Genomic DNA, 15262 nt, shown 5'->3' with positions numbered 1-15262 from the left:
GTGGGAGTGACACAAAAACTTCACCATGTACATCCATGAATGCAGACTGAAGGGAAGACGAGATTTTTTTTGTAAAAAGACAAAACTGGAACAATAGCTCTTTCATTTTTATATAGCTATGTGCTAGACAGCTACAGTACAGAGAGTTTTATTATTTTCCAAATGTCAGAAATCACGAAATAAGATAAGGAGACCAAAAGAACTGTGTTCTTTAGCTTGGACCCAATTTTAATAACGTAACCGTGCTTTTTTGTTAAAGTACTTTGAATAAAGGTTCACCGAGGGTCATTTGGACTGTGAGTTATGGCCCGTGACAGATGTTATTAAATATTTCTGTTCGACTAAGACCAGAGTTGTATGTTTTTCAAACCCTCAGCAAGATGAAACAGGGACTTTCAGCACCAGCGGCCTGTGACACATTTCTTCTGGGACTGGTGACCGTTTTTCTGTGGCTTCAGGCCTCCGGCTCTTGCATTATTTATAAAGGAGACTCAAATATTCAGTTAAATGTTCACTTTCTCGCCAGTAGGATGTAGATTACGATCACATCAAGATAAAATACTGTTATTATGCTTTTTGGGAAACAAGCCAAAACAACATGCAACAACTGGTACATAGATTTTAGGTTCTCTTTGCATTCTGGGTATGATTTAGTATTTTGTAAAGTGTTTACCCAGATCAAATACTTAAAAATGTAAGTATACCAACAAACCCAAATACTACACTGTATTAGCTAATTATTTTCACCTGTAAGCAGCAATTTACTATTATATTTGGTGGAGGTGGAAGTTATTCTAAAAATATTTTTGGTAGTTGTTTATAGCAAATGTTCAGGTGCACAATGTCCCTCAGCAGTGAACATGAAGTCTTCCACCTGCTCTGCTGTGTCTTGTCTACCGTGGATGTGTTTGCAGAGCCTCTTTTTCCTTGAATGTTCACTCACGCTTTTCTGAACTCCGGTGTGGGTCTACATTACGGTGTGATGAGACTTGCTTGTGATATGTTCTTTCTGACGCTCACTCCGTCAGAGAGGCCCCGCCAATGAGCCTGCATAGTGTTGATGAAAGTGCAACAATAACACACCTATTGCACTTCATTCCGCCGTCTTTCTCAGCTGGGATGAGTGTGAAGGCTAAACTGTCAGACTGTCTCACAGAGATCAGGTTCCTTGCTGCAATATCAAGCCTAAAAAAAAAAAAAACTAAAAAAAAAACGGTTTTATTTTTTATTTTTTATTTAACCTTTATTTAACCAGGCAAGCAAATTAAGAACAAATTTCTTATTTACAAGTGCAGCCTAGAGGGGTAAGGGGAGGGAGCTAAGATGAAAAAACAAAGTTATATAAATACACAAAAATACATTAAAACACAATACAAAAGATAAAACAAATAATCAAGTAAAACAGTCAGTATGCCTGAAGGAGGACTAAAGGCAAGTGCAGGAGTCGGTTGTACTTAATAAAAGATGTGTTTTGAAGGTGGAGATGGAAGTGAGAACAAAAAGTTTAAGGGTAAAGCAAGGTAAAGTGTGCACTACAAAAACAAAGAAAAAAGAAAGAAAAAAAGTATTCATTAATTGTCTTTAAGTATGATAAGTTGCTGCACAACTAAAGCCTGTTCACTTTTTATATCACAAACCGCACATAAATCCATGCCTCCTCTTTCCTGCTGTGCTGGGCTGTCTTTAAAGCTCTTACCACTCTGTAAACACTGACAGGAAGTGGTTCACTACAGGTCTCATTTTGTGGAGGAGTCAAGCTAACATATCCACAAGGAAGACCCCCCCCTCCTCCCCTCCCACCCACACACACACACACACACACACACACACACACACACACACACACACACACACTCTTACCTCCCTTGTGCTGTCAACTAGCAGCTTCCTCCTTTGTTTTCTCAGTGGAGTCTCCGATTCAGTATGCATCCCACAGAACAACACTGCTGGCTTTTCTCAGAGTGTTACTGGGCTGTTAAATGGGGGATTGACTGGTGAAATGGGAAATCCGACTAATTTATTCACTGGAGAATTGAATTTCCCCGGCCTATAGGACCCTCATCAGGACTGTTAGTGCATGTGTGTGGGAGGAGGGAAGGAGAGGGGAGACAACTGATGGTTGCAATTTGAAGATGCTTTTTATAGTCCCGCTTAAATGTGGGAAGTCAAAGTCATTGAGCCCGGGGCGTCTGTGGGAAGGCGAGTTTGAGATCTGGGAAAGAGGAAAGTTAAGATGTCCTGGTGGAATTCTCTCACTTTCAACCATGTGGGGTTCTTGGTTTGCAGGGGCCATAGGTTTGTTGAAAGTTAGGAATGCTTATTTACATTACACTTTTTCACTCTGTCACAGTAAAGAGGGAGGCATGCAAAGTTAATCTGCAGGAAACGGAACATGCAGCCCACATCACATGCAGTTCTCTGTAATGTGGGAATCTTGAACCACATGACGCTGCAAATACTGGAAGAAGGCCTGGAACAGAACCACAGATGATAGTTTAACTAGGGGGTAAAAGTCAAAAACTTTTGATGCGATCTTGCTGTGCGTGAAAGAAAAAGAGAAAGCAACAGAGAAAAGAGTGAGGGTAAAAAAAGAGTATGCTTGCAACAGAGGCTGTAATGATGCAAACTGCATCTTAGCTTTTCTCATTGGTTCCCAGAGTCCGAGCCAGCTGGGTGGTAACTGTCCAGCCTTCGCTGCACAGCTGCCCTCAGAGCTGATTAGAGACAGCAGGCTCACCTTACTAGTAGATACTTTGCCTTTTTACCCATTCTAAAGTTTTTGAAAATGTTGAAACACTTAATTTGCAGTATCTGTTGTAATCAGTCAATTAGAATATGGTGATTATGTAAACAGAGAGTATCAACATGAAACATAAAACAAGGAAACATGTTTGGGATCATTCATATTCTCAAAATACAACCTAAAATAAATTGTGGACAGATGTGACTGTTGACAGTAATACTCCTGAAATATATCTGTGGTGAGCAGGGCTTTTTAAAAAGGGGAAGAGATGCAGTCTGGCCATCTGTATCAGGCCCAAATGCAGTCTGCCCTTGCCATTACACATCACAATGAAAAAGACCATCAAATCAGCGTGCTAATTCACAGTAAACCCACATAAAAGACTCGGTTCCTTCCTGTCACTCACGAGCGCTCAGAGGTCACAACCTCCACAGTGTATGACTACTAAAGTTTTAAAACCAGAACGAAAACGTTCAAGTCCAGCCACAGGCCTCAAGCTGCAGCATACGAAATCAGATATCCACAAAGATGGACCTGCTGCAAAAAAATGTTAAAAAGAAAGAAAAAAAGTAGGAAAACACACGCACACAAGGGGCTTCAAAGACTCTGACATGCAGATGAGGAGTCTAAGAGAAGTCATGTTGATTGGAGAACAAACAATGTACTGACGTGAAGGTCAAACAGGCTTTAGAGAGCAAACCCTCGCACAGCTCGCTGGTTGCAGGTGGGTACTAGATCTTATTACCTGAACCAGAACTGTGATTTCAAAGAGCTGCTGGATGAGGATGCATCGGAAAAAACAAGGGATCATAAAATGCTCAGTGTCCTTCCCAACAAATTAAGCATAAAAGTTTGCATTCCAGTCGCATAAAATTAAAGATAATAATCATAAAATCAATAGATTACATTTTTTAAATACAAATAAATATAAAACCAAACACGATGATGAATAGTTATGTTTGAAAATCAAATAATGCACTTGCATTTGCATTTGCAGTTGCAGAAAAAAAATGATACATCACCAAAGCAAACGTTTTATAACTAGTGGGAATTTCATTTCAAGGGTGATGCATAACTTGGTCCAGGACTGCTATCAGTGCGCATGGCTGATTTCAAGTTGGCTAATCAGATTCAGTGTTGGTCAAGTTGTGTTATCTGGGCTGCTACGGTCCACCAGTCCGCCCATTCTGTGGGCCTTAGTGGGAGTGTAGTTTCCATGCAGTCATGAACTATAAAGGAGAAGTCCTGTTGTCCCCCCGCAGTACTGTGGGAAAGTGCAGCTCTTGCTTCCTCTGCTTATTTGGACCAATCTGGTTATAAATGGACATTCACAAGCAGGCAGCCCCAGAAAGACGGCCCAGAGCCCTCCAGTCACATTAGCCTTTTTAATATTCCCAATCTCAAGAGACCCGAGTTCTGAGGGAGAGGTGGAGGGGGCCACAAGATTTTCCATTCTAGAGAGTATGGGGTGGGGGGGGACTGTTATGTTTTGAGTGGATGTTTAACTTGAGAGTTACAAGGCAAATTTGAACTGACTGAGATAAACATGTTAGACCTGCGCTTGTTTTGTTCCCAAGTTATTTACTCTTTTTTTTATTAACCTCCATTTTTAATCAAATACAGAGATGAAAAACGATCACGTAATAAAACACAATAGATACAACTTAGGAAAAAAAATTGGACCAATATTTTGTTGGTTGATCACTTGCAGCCGTGAACTGCAACATCACAAGACTGTTTTGAAATCGTGAATTCTTGTGCAAGTTGCATTCCAGGGCTTACTAGATCATCACAGCCATATTCCATATCATGAGATTACAGGCTTGCAGAGGTCAAAGCACCCACAGAGGATCTTCATTGTTGTGCGTTGCTGTCAGATGAGAAGCCAGCGGGAGGAGACAGCCCAAGTCTTGGGCAATGTTCCTGGCGGAGGTTCAGATTAAGCCCACAGCTGCTGAGGCCGGGTCCAGTAGACGGGTCCGAGCTGAGCCCTGACAGGTGATGCATTAAAACTGCCCTAAAACCACTGGCTTCATGCTAATCCCCTCTTCCAGATGCGCAAGGAATAGCACAGAGTTTGGCATGCTGTTAAACCTAACTCCTGTCTGTGACCAAAGCAGAGGAGAGCATAACATCAAGCACAAAGAGGGAGAAAACTGAAAGGGAAACTGAACCAAGTTCAGAGGATCAACTTATTCCATTTTGCTAGTTCGTCTGTTACCGTACACTCCTCTGATTCTGTTCTAATTATTACCTCAAACTCCAGCACCTATTTCTCTGTGGACTTTGAATTACATTTTTTTTAAACAGTCTTATCCGCACAAAGTCTTAATTACTTTCGTGGCAGTGCATCTTAGGAGCAGGAAAAGGAAGAAAGCTCAATTGTCCCGTCTTGAAGAGAAGTGTTTTTCTCGGTTCCTAGAATCGTTCATTTGGACACTGTAGCAGCAGCTGCCAGCGTCGCTCTATCCAGCCTGGACAGCATTAAACTTTTAATGGGTGATTAGTGTCAAATATCTAGCTGTGACTGCCTGGGCTTCAACTGTGGGAAATAGACTCACTGCTTACACCAGATCCAAGGCTCAGTTTAGAGTTTCCTCGTGTCTGAAGAGGAACAGGAGGAAGAAAAGCATTTTTTATAGCTATAGATATGCAGTAGATATAGATACAGATATAAAGTGGGTATATACAAAGTGAGAGAGAAGCTTACAGCTGAAATTTAATTAGTTCATTAGGTTTCAAAGGCGGGGAACTTCTTGGCCTGGCTTCATAGAACCACAACAAGAACCTCAGATTACAAAATTAGAACTAATAATTCCCTCTAAACTATTACTCTCCAATAAAATGAAAAGGAACATCATGTCAGATTTCATTTAACTAACAAGCACTGCCAGCTTTGTTTTTTTGCCTTTCAAGTTCATATCTCCTTTCAGTTAAAAGCAATAAAATTCCCCCTTTTTAATGTATTCTTACCAAGAGAATGATAGTTAAAATATTCTGGTTCCACTTATATCCAATATTGAATTTGCTGGATTTGGCCTTCTCCTCTTTGGCAAAACAAACTCAATGTCTCCCACGCAGCATTGGGCTTAGTCAATCGTTTGGTTCCATAAGGACTATGTGCAACAACTAATCACATGTAGGTTGCAAAACCTTCTCTGATGCAACTGCTTATAGAACAGTGGGTTATGGAAACAAACACAGACACTGGCATTGACATATGGTTGTATAAGGATCTAATACACATGCAAATTGTTGTCTGTACTTCTCTTCTTCTTTAAACCCTTTTTGTTGTCATTTGCTCTCTTGCTGACTCTGGCACAGCAGCATATGAATGATGTTCCTCACCACAGCGGAGGGCGGCGGGTAGACAGCAGTCTGCGTGACGGCTGTGGCGTCCTCTCTAAGACAAAGACAACTTGGCAGGCTCCTGGGCTGCGGCCCGATCAAACAGGCCCTGTTTATTGGACCTCTCCCTCTTTGCACTCATCAGTTGCCGTGTGTGAGACTGCAGTCTGAAGTGTCTGAGAGATCTGTTCACTCCTTGAAGACGGGAGCCACTCAGACCACACAGAAGGCCTCTTTGGAAGAAGAAAAAAAACCACAAAGGAGAAACAGAACAGAGTTTGACAAACTCACTGTGCATGTGCTTTTATTGTGACTTCTTAAAGTCGCTCAGCATGTGTATGAATGGATTGAAGAAATCATTTATTTTTCTTTCTATTGACATGTTCATTTGTTTCAGCCTGTGGTGTCTTGGCTTATAATTTTCTCTCCACTCCAACTCCCAGTGGTTCTTTCTTTCTTTTAATACGCTTTCTGAGAACAATGTCCAAATGCCCCTGCTCTGTGTTTTTCCCATGGTGCAAGCGCTGGAATCCGAGCCTGTTCCAGGTGATATATATTTGCTTTTGGACAGAGAGAGAAGGCCCTCATTACTGGGGACTGATACTGATAGAAGGGACAAGCCAAGGTTGAAAATCAGTTCCCAGAGACATTTTTCAACAGTAACTATTCCTGGTGCTGGGATGACATCTGAGATTCAGACAGTTGAGGATCCCAGGGGAAAACTTTGCATCAACATGACAGGAGAACGGGTAACATGCGGGAAAGTGTGTTGGTGTTTTTAAAAGTTGAGCGTATTAAGTATGATTGGCTTGTTATTGTTTGTGGGAAGATCGCGCATGGACAGGTTTCTGTCTTATCATTATATAAACATTTGCATTCCCAGAAAATCACTGCACTAAAAGTTGGCACGTGCCCAGAAGAGAGGATTTGCAATTTTGAGATATGACAGGAGGGTAAAAGTAGAAAAAAACTGCAGCGTCTTCTGCATATTCACCCCTTTTCCCTGCATGTTTGTCCTCTAAGAGTAGAAAGATCTTTTGCTCTCACATCCTCCTATCTCTGCCCTTGATTCCCACGCGTAACACCAGTTTTGATGGGAAAGATCCAAAAATACAAGGACACTAAAATTCCAGGATGCTTGTGGTGTGTGACTGGTTGTGGTTTTAACAGTGGAAAAAAAGGACTCAATTACAAACTGCAAATGTTCATTTTCAGTTTTAAAAGTCTATTTGACTTCATACACTGAGAAAAAAAACTCCAAAAGGCTTTTAAAATTTTCTAAAAGACTACCATCAAACGTTGCCATCCACATTATTATTTATTGGTTTCAACAAGGATCGTGTGATCAGGACATTTGTCCGTATCTCTGAGAAGCTGTAGTTTGGCATTCCATGGTTATAAATTTTGAGCTTGAAATGCTACCCTAGGCTATTTTGAGATGCCATATATTCCGATCTAATTGTATATTCAACTGAAACCCAACCATCCGCAAGTGAGAATAAAGTAAAAAGTGACATGGCTGTAGAAAACGCTATGTACGACGGCGTCTTGACTTTGTGGACTCTTGCATATAAATCAGTTGACCAACATCTCACACTGCTTGATCTATCCTCCCTAAAAGCACTTGTGGTCACATCCACAGTGTGTAAAAAACACACGGGGGGGTGAATGTGGTGGGTTTTTTTGAGAAAGGAGTTTTAAGAATCCAGTCATTGTTCAACTTTTAACCTTTTTTGTGAAACTGCATTGTTTTATACTCACTCTGAGCAAACACATGTACACATTCTGCAGAGAGGCTTGCTTGACAACATTTTTGGACCTCTACTTGACAGAGTTGTTTTGATATATAAAACAGGAGCATCCCAATTACTCTCCATCAAAACTTAAACAGTGCTTTACTGCAACAACTGGATCTACATAACAGGAAATAGAAACTAATCAGATTCCTTAGATCCTAAATGTCTATTTCAAGGGTTTCATGAGGGTCAGGGCTCCTTTCGGTCCCCGATATTTAGCAGAAATTACAGAAATCAGAAAAAGAAAAAAGGTTCTCACAGATGAAAGAATGTTCATGCTTGTCCACCCAAGGTCATTGAGTTTTCTTATCTCTCCCTCATCGATCCAGTTGTAGAGAACCGTTTTTCCCACACAAAGTCCCTTCACCCAGCAGCCTAAACAAACACACGCGCACACACACACACGCGCGCGCACACACAGCCCGCCATCTGCATGTGGTGCAGCAAATCTAAGATGAGCGAGCTTAGAGGTCACACAGAAACATCAGAGCTACTGATACTGGCTGTAATATGTCTGGCTTGGAAAGCAGAAGACTGTTCAAGGGAGGACATAGAGAAATGAACGTGACGGAACACTGGAAAATATTAGAAAAGTGCAGCGTGCCAGGCTGAGTCACTTAGCCAGAGAGCCAGCCGCTAAGCCAAACAGAGCATGTGTTTCCATCATCAAGAAGATTGCATGTCCAAAGTGGCTGCCACTTTAGGAGTTCTTGTTGCTTTGAACATGCCAGTCTTTAGGCCACGGTCCTCATCGGTACAGAGGGATGAAACAGGTTTGAGCCTTGTTAAAGCAGGAGCAGACATGTGCGTTAGCCACATGGGTGTGCAGAGGAGACAAAACATGCACATAACTCAAAATTCAGTTCCTCTTAACAATGAAACCTGCACCTGTCCAAAGATTTCAGTCTAGCCTCATAACTGTGCTTGTGTAAACGCAAAAGCCGGGCTCTGGGCTCGTCATCCTGAACAGTTGTACACCATCACTCACTAAGTTCAGCTATCCACTCAGCCCTGCTTGGATAAGACATGGCATGATGGAAAATGTGTTTTTGAGCTGGTGCTGCTGCAAAGGAAATCCAGGCATTAGTCACCCTGGCCCCTTTAGTGCTGTCGCAGGAAAGACTCGCAGTTTTTTTTCTAGTAAATGAAAGGATTCTTTAGGATTTGCCACTTTTTTGCCATCCTTTGATGTCTTTGTATGGAGTGTCAAATGTGAGCGTTATTTAAACAGTGCTTTGCATTCATTCATGTAGCCTTGATTTTAGAAACCGCAGGAGTTGCAGAGCATAATTGCGGTGTGCAACAAGTAGTTGATTTTTTTTTTTTTATGCATTTTTCTTTTTACAAACAGAAATTGAGCTAAGAAATAAATGCATGTTTCAGAAGGTCTTTAAACCATCTGGCTATAACTGGAGATTAATTTGTGTGTCACAATAAGCAGGCCCTATGTGAAGGAGAGATTTCCCCACGTGAGAGCTAACAACTTCCCTGTCTGTGACCCCTTCACTCCCATGCCTCAAGCCCACTGTGATTCCCCTGACCCTTTTCGTCCTTCTGCCCCTAAGGCTGCTCTTTCTCTAGCACTTTGGACCTTCAGTGCTTCCTCCTCCCTGTTTATTCTGCAAAATTCAGGGGAATTAGAACAAGCTGTCGAAACAACACTTTCATGGGAGTGCAAGTCGAGAAAACACCCAAGATGGCCACACTCATATGCTTAAGAACTCCAACTCCAAAGCCAGTTGCAAAACAGGAAAAAATATATGTCCCATACGTTCAAAATGATTCTAAAAATAACCAGTCAAACAGATAGGAGCAAAGGAGGATTGCTCCTTTTCTACATGTCTAAATAGATGATATTTGTGAGAGTGCATACATGTGATTTGAGACCAGGACAAGCAAAATAAATCAATTGGAATCCACTAGTTCAAATCACAGACATAGTCCCAGTAATTACATCCCATAAGGAAGTCAATAGTGTAATTAGAGGTTAGTACAAAGCAGAGTATGGACCACATCTGGGATCCTCCAGGGACTTCGTGTCTCAGCATGTTTGCCTCAGTGTGAGAACCTGAGCTCATAAACACACCTAAACACACACTCGTTCCAGATACAGCACCACATCTTACATGACAGGTTTTGCAAGAAATCACTGACTTTAATTTTCTGCCTTTTTTTTGGTGGCTTTTTTTAAATTATAGTTCTTTCTCATAATTATCCACTCTCGTTGGATCATGCATTATGTCAGAAGGACGTTATGTCACTGTGAAACGCCTCCAGGGAATGTCCAAAGTGCAATTATTACTCTTTGCTTTTTCTTTCTTCTAAAGACTTTTTGAATCAGAATCATTCAGAGCTGGTTTTGTATGCAGGGCAGCACGTGTGTGCTTCTGTTCAAACAATCCGGTAGAGGCATTTACTTTGAAAATGCAAAACCACAAGTGTAGCCCAAATATAGCTGGGAGCTGTGCCACCACCTGATGTAATCAACCTTCTCTGAGCATTTGTTGGTTTAGTTATGCCCATAACAATGGGTAAGTGATTTGAAAAGACAGTTAGGAGCAGTCCAAACCTTCCTGATTAGAAGTCAGAAACCACTGACCTTTTTCATGTTATGCATTGAATGCAAGTATAACATATAGTATGAGCTTTCGTTGAGGTTTCTGAGATGAAGCAGCTGACTTAAATGTTTTTCACTTGTGAATAATTTGACTCGGTGATAAATGGGGGCTTCCAGATTGATTAGAGATGGCCTCATAACCCTTCACAGATAAATATAAACAGTTATTTTCTCCACGATCAATGATGAAGTCTGTCCTCCTTGGGATTGTGTTAATGCAAAACGGTCCAGAGACTACTTCTACATTTTGATCAAGTTGTTGTAAAATGAACAATAGCAGAGCAATGTGTCATACATAGCTGTTCACCACAGATTACATGTCTCTCCTTTTTAGATATGGTTATGGACCAAATCATTTCTTTAAACATTTCCAGATATTTGAGTTGGAATAATAAAAAAAGACCGGTGACCCTACCAAGGTGTACCCTGCACTATTTGATAAGATGCCATTACTTCCTATTAAATATCTTGTCCATCATGATAAAATGATCAAATTCATGGAGATATTGGTTTACAGCTGACAGAAAAAAAAAAGAAATAATGTGTAAGCATTGTATTTCCCAATAAAAGTGTCTTCTCTTTTCACTGTTGCAGTTGCAATGACTAGTCTCCATCCTGTAATCTGCTTTTGCATCCTAATGGTTCAGTTGAGAGTCACTAACACAACCCAGGAGAGTGTAAAGACATATCAGTTTTCCCCACACACCCCCCCTCCTCAGCCAGCTTTAATAGTGATTGGGGTGGGGGTGGGTGGGGGACGGGGGTTATAGGGCATAACAGCTGCTTTCAAATTAGAGGCTACGGGAAAAGACGACAGGACCCAGGAATGCATGGATTTTCTGGATCACCTTACTCTTCCGTAGAGTCCTGGGAAGATGGCTGCACCTAAATCATAATTCTGACAGGATGCTGGACTTTCCAGTCCGTCGTATATTTACATTCCTGTCTTCACAGTATTCGTTTATAAATTGTAACTTGGACGCATCAGGGGGCACATCTGCGGCCCACAGATATTGGAAGATTAATACTGTTTAACAGCAGGGACAGAGAGAGAAGAGAAATAACACGTAACTTATTTGTAACATGTCTAAAGTTCAGACCACCTTCTGTAAAAAGGAGGAAAAAAAACCTCATCACTGATGCATTACCACACTTCCTCCACTGGTTGCTGGGGAGACAGTGACCAGGTCACTGAGGTCACTGCATCCAGAGGCATAGTTATAAAATTGCCCAGACAATAAAGTTGGCCTCAGTAATGATGTAGGGGCCATTTAGATGAGATTAGCTGGGCAGAGCTGGGAACCCACCCAGGAACACAACCTTTACCTAAAGTTGCAGGAACAGTATGGGAGGAAGTTAACCGGGTTTACAAGCAGCAAAGAGCAATGGGATTGTGAACATAAAAAAGTAAAGCAATGAGAGAGGGGAAAGAGATGGTAGAACAAGAGCCTGGTAGGAGTGGGGGCGAGAGGATGGATGAGTCAGTACAATCTAAGGAGCTGACTGATTACGTTGGCCGGGCAGCTGTTTGAATGACTCAAGATGGAGCTGGAAAGGGAATATGAGAGAAAGTGAAGAAAAAAGAAGAAGTGCACAAAGGGGAGGAAAAATGAAACATTCATGGAGGCTTAGCACCACAAGCTTCCAGATAGCGGAGGGGGAGGCTGGATGCAGCCGTCATGCTGATTTTCTCTTCCTCATGCCATAGACCAACATGTTGTTTTTCTTCAATATGTTTTAATAAAAGAGGAATTACTGAGAGCCTTCTTCTCTCCTCTGCCCCTGAGTGGTGTGGTGTGGAATGTCTGCGACTATCAGCCGCTGCCCCCACCCACTCCGTGCCACATCAAATATTTCTGGCATACACTTGGCTAAGGTACGACGGAGTATTAGGGCCAAACAAAAAAACAAAAAAAGGAAATTACGAGAATAAAGTCATAATGTAATGAGAATAAAGTCGTAAAATTACGAGAATAAAGTCATAATATTACGAGAATAAAGTCGTAAAATTACGAGAATAAAGTCATAATATTACGAGAATAAAGTTGTAATATATTATAAATATATAAATATAACTTCACAAGATGCTCAATATTCCTCATTTTAACACAGGGAGAAGAAGCTCTTCCTGTTAGAGTTCTCATAAATTATATTCTCATAATATTACGACTTTATTCTCGTAATGTTACGACTTTATTCTCGTAATTTTACGACTTTATTCTCGTAATATTACGACTTTATTCTCATAATATTACGACTTTATTCTATTACGACTTTATTCTCGCAACATTACGACTTTATTCTCGTAATTTTACGACTTTATTCTCATATTATTATGACTTTATTCTCGTAATTTCCAATTTTTTTTGTCTTAGTTTGGCCCTAATACTCCGTCGTACTAAGGTGACCTATATGAGAGAAAAATACGGGTACATATCCAATCGCTTGTCTCAATATATGAAACTTAACAATTTTACTAAACATACATTTTTTTTACAGGTGTAAATGGTGGAGATGGTTTGTGACAACAATGTGCTGCTAGATCCTCTAACAGCTGAGCTCATGGATTGGTGTGCTATGAGGATGCAGTAAACTACAAACATCTGGACAATAATAAGAAGTTCCTTCTTGAAGCCTGATTGTTAGCCTTAAGCACACACCGACTAAGGCCTTATCAACCCCAAACACTTCACTTCGGCCCCACCCTGTCGTATTTCAGTGCCGGCCTCCTTATCATTCAAGTGTGCCCCGAGGCCGGCCAGAGAGTGAGGGAGGAATGTGCATGGACCTTCCAATCTGTGTCCAGTAAGCCTGCCATTTCCCAAATTCACCCCTTATCTTGAGTTGATCCTTGCTTTCACTCTTTCAGATGACCACAGAGCATCACGGGCCAATTTTAATTAAGTCCAGCAGCTGCTCTGCCGTGTCCATGTACAATGGCATCTTTGACTGGCTCTGGTTCTGCTCCACAACCAATCTAGTATGATGAAGCTGAGGATGGTGGAGAGAATAACCATGTAATCTCACACTGCTTCAGTTGGCTTGGACAAAAGTTTCCGCTGGCTTCCAGAGTGGACTTTGTGATCAGAGAGAGATTGCATGGCTGGCGAAGCAAGCTGCCCTGTTGAAGTCAATCTCACAGGACAGCTTTACTATGATATATGCAAGATGTTCACGAATTGCTGCTGCTCATCTCCAAAGCTCACATACATGATAAACTGTGAGGTCAAACAGCTAAAATTTTCACCTAGAGAAAGTCAGTATGAACTCAGGGGAACTTGTATGTATGTATGTTTTAAAAAATAAAGGTAAGGACAAACTTTAGAAGTAGATGTGTTTCTGTTAAAGGGGTAAACTTCTGGAATAGTCTCTGTGATGAGCTAAAAATGTGTAGTTCTATCCGCAAATTCAAAAAAATGTTTAAACTTAGGGCCATTGATAAATATAAACTATGACCAAGAGCAGCTTCTCCTCTATATCACATACTCTTGTTGTAATTAATCTCTTTAATACCGTTTATTTTGATTTGTTGTGATGTGATGTATTGTAAAAAAGGGTAGGCATCATAAAAAGCTACAGCTTCAGTCTACACCTTTTTTGGTTCATTTATTTATATATCCAGCTTTACTGTGGTGCATGTTTTCATTGAATAATGGACCAAAATAAAACTAACTAACTAACTAACTAAAAAAAAAAAACATCAAATTTATTTTGAATTGATGCAATCTAAGTTATATCAAAAAACATAATACAGTATGACTGAAAGGTATAAATAAATAACGTTTTTTTAAAGTAAGTTTCAAACTATGCACATTTATCTGAAGAGGGAAGGTATGAGTTTTGCAGTTATGTGCTAATTATCTTTGTTGCAGGCAGTAATAATATCTTAGCAGTAAACTGACATTCTTACACAGCGGCTGCTGTTTTGATTGCACCCTGCACGGTTAGTTATTCTTCTCTGCTCTTTTCTTAATGATCCTGGCTCAGGAGGGCTCTGTTGGAACATGAAAAGGCACAGGTGAGGCTGTGAGTGCCGCCTCTCTCACCTCAGTGTGTAAGTGTGGGAACTACTCCGACGCCAGTAGTGCATGAGTAACAAAGATCCTGAGGGAGTGTGGCGTAATCTCCTCTAACGCTCTAGTCTCTTGTCTTTCTTTCACTCGCTGGAACACACACATTCAATCAGGAGACTGCCTACACTCCTGCATTTATCTCAATCAACACGTATTACAAACAGCAATCTTCAACTGAAAGCTCTCTCTCAAAGCACATGCACACATATGTATTTGTATTGTAAATGAAGTCTCAGCCAGGTAAGTATTACCTTGCAGAGATTCCATTGTTAAAAAAAAAGGTAAATCTTTGTTGAAGAAGACAAATCACCTCACAAGAATGAACTGGTAGTACAAATATGTGACGTAAATAAACGAATGAAAAGTAAGTCAAGAATGAACCTGCTGATGCTGCACAGAGTTAAAAGGCATTCTGCTGAGCGTAAACGATGCTACACGTTTTTAACAATACCACTATCTCTCACCTTTTCGTCACCGTGGAGAGGTTTCAGTGCAACCCTCCCTCCACCCACTCCCTCTCGTAAGTCTTGGTGTGGTCCTCTTAAGCAAGCCTTTTCTTATCTTCTAATTTATTTAATATTCTTTGTGAATCAGCTTATTAATTAGGAATGATTTGCCCAAATCAATTATCTTTGGCCACAGAACTGATATAAGACATCAAAACAACCCAACAGCACCCAATCAT

Source organism: Cololabis saira, chromosome 21, assembly GCF_033807715.1.
Source record: "Cololabis saira isolate AMF1-May2022 chromosome 21, fColSai1.1, whole genome shotgun sequence".
NCBI lineage: Eukaryota > Metazoa > Chordata > Actinopteri > Beloniformes > Belonidae > Cololabis > Cololabis saira.
Note: the sequence above shows the minus strand (reverse complement) of the source record.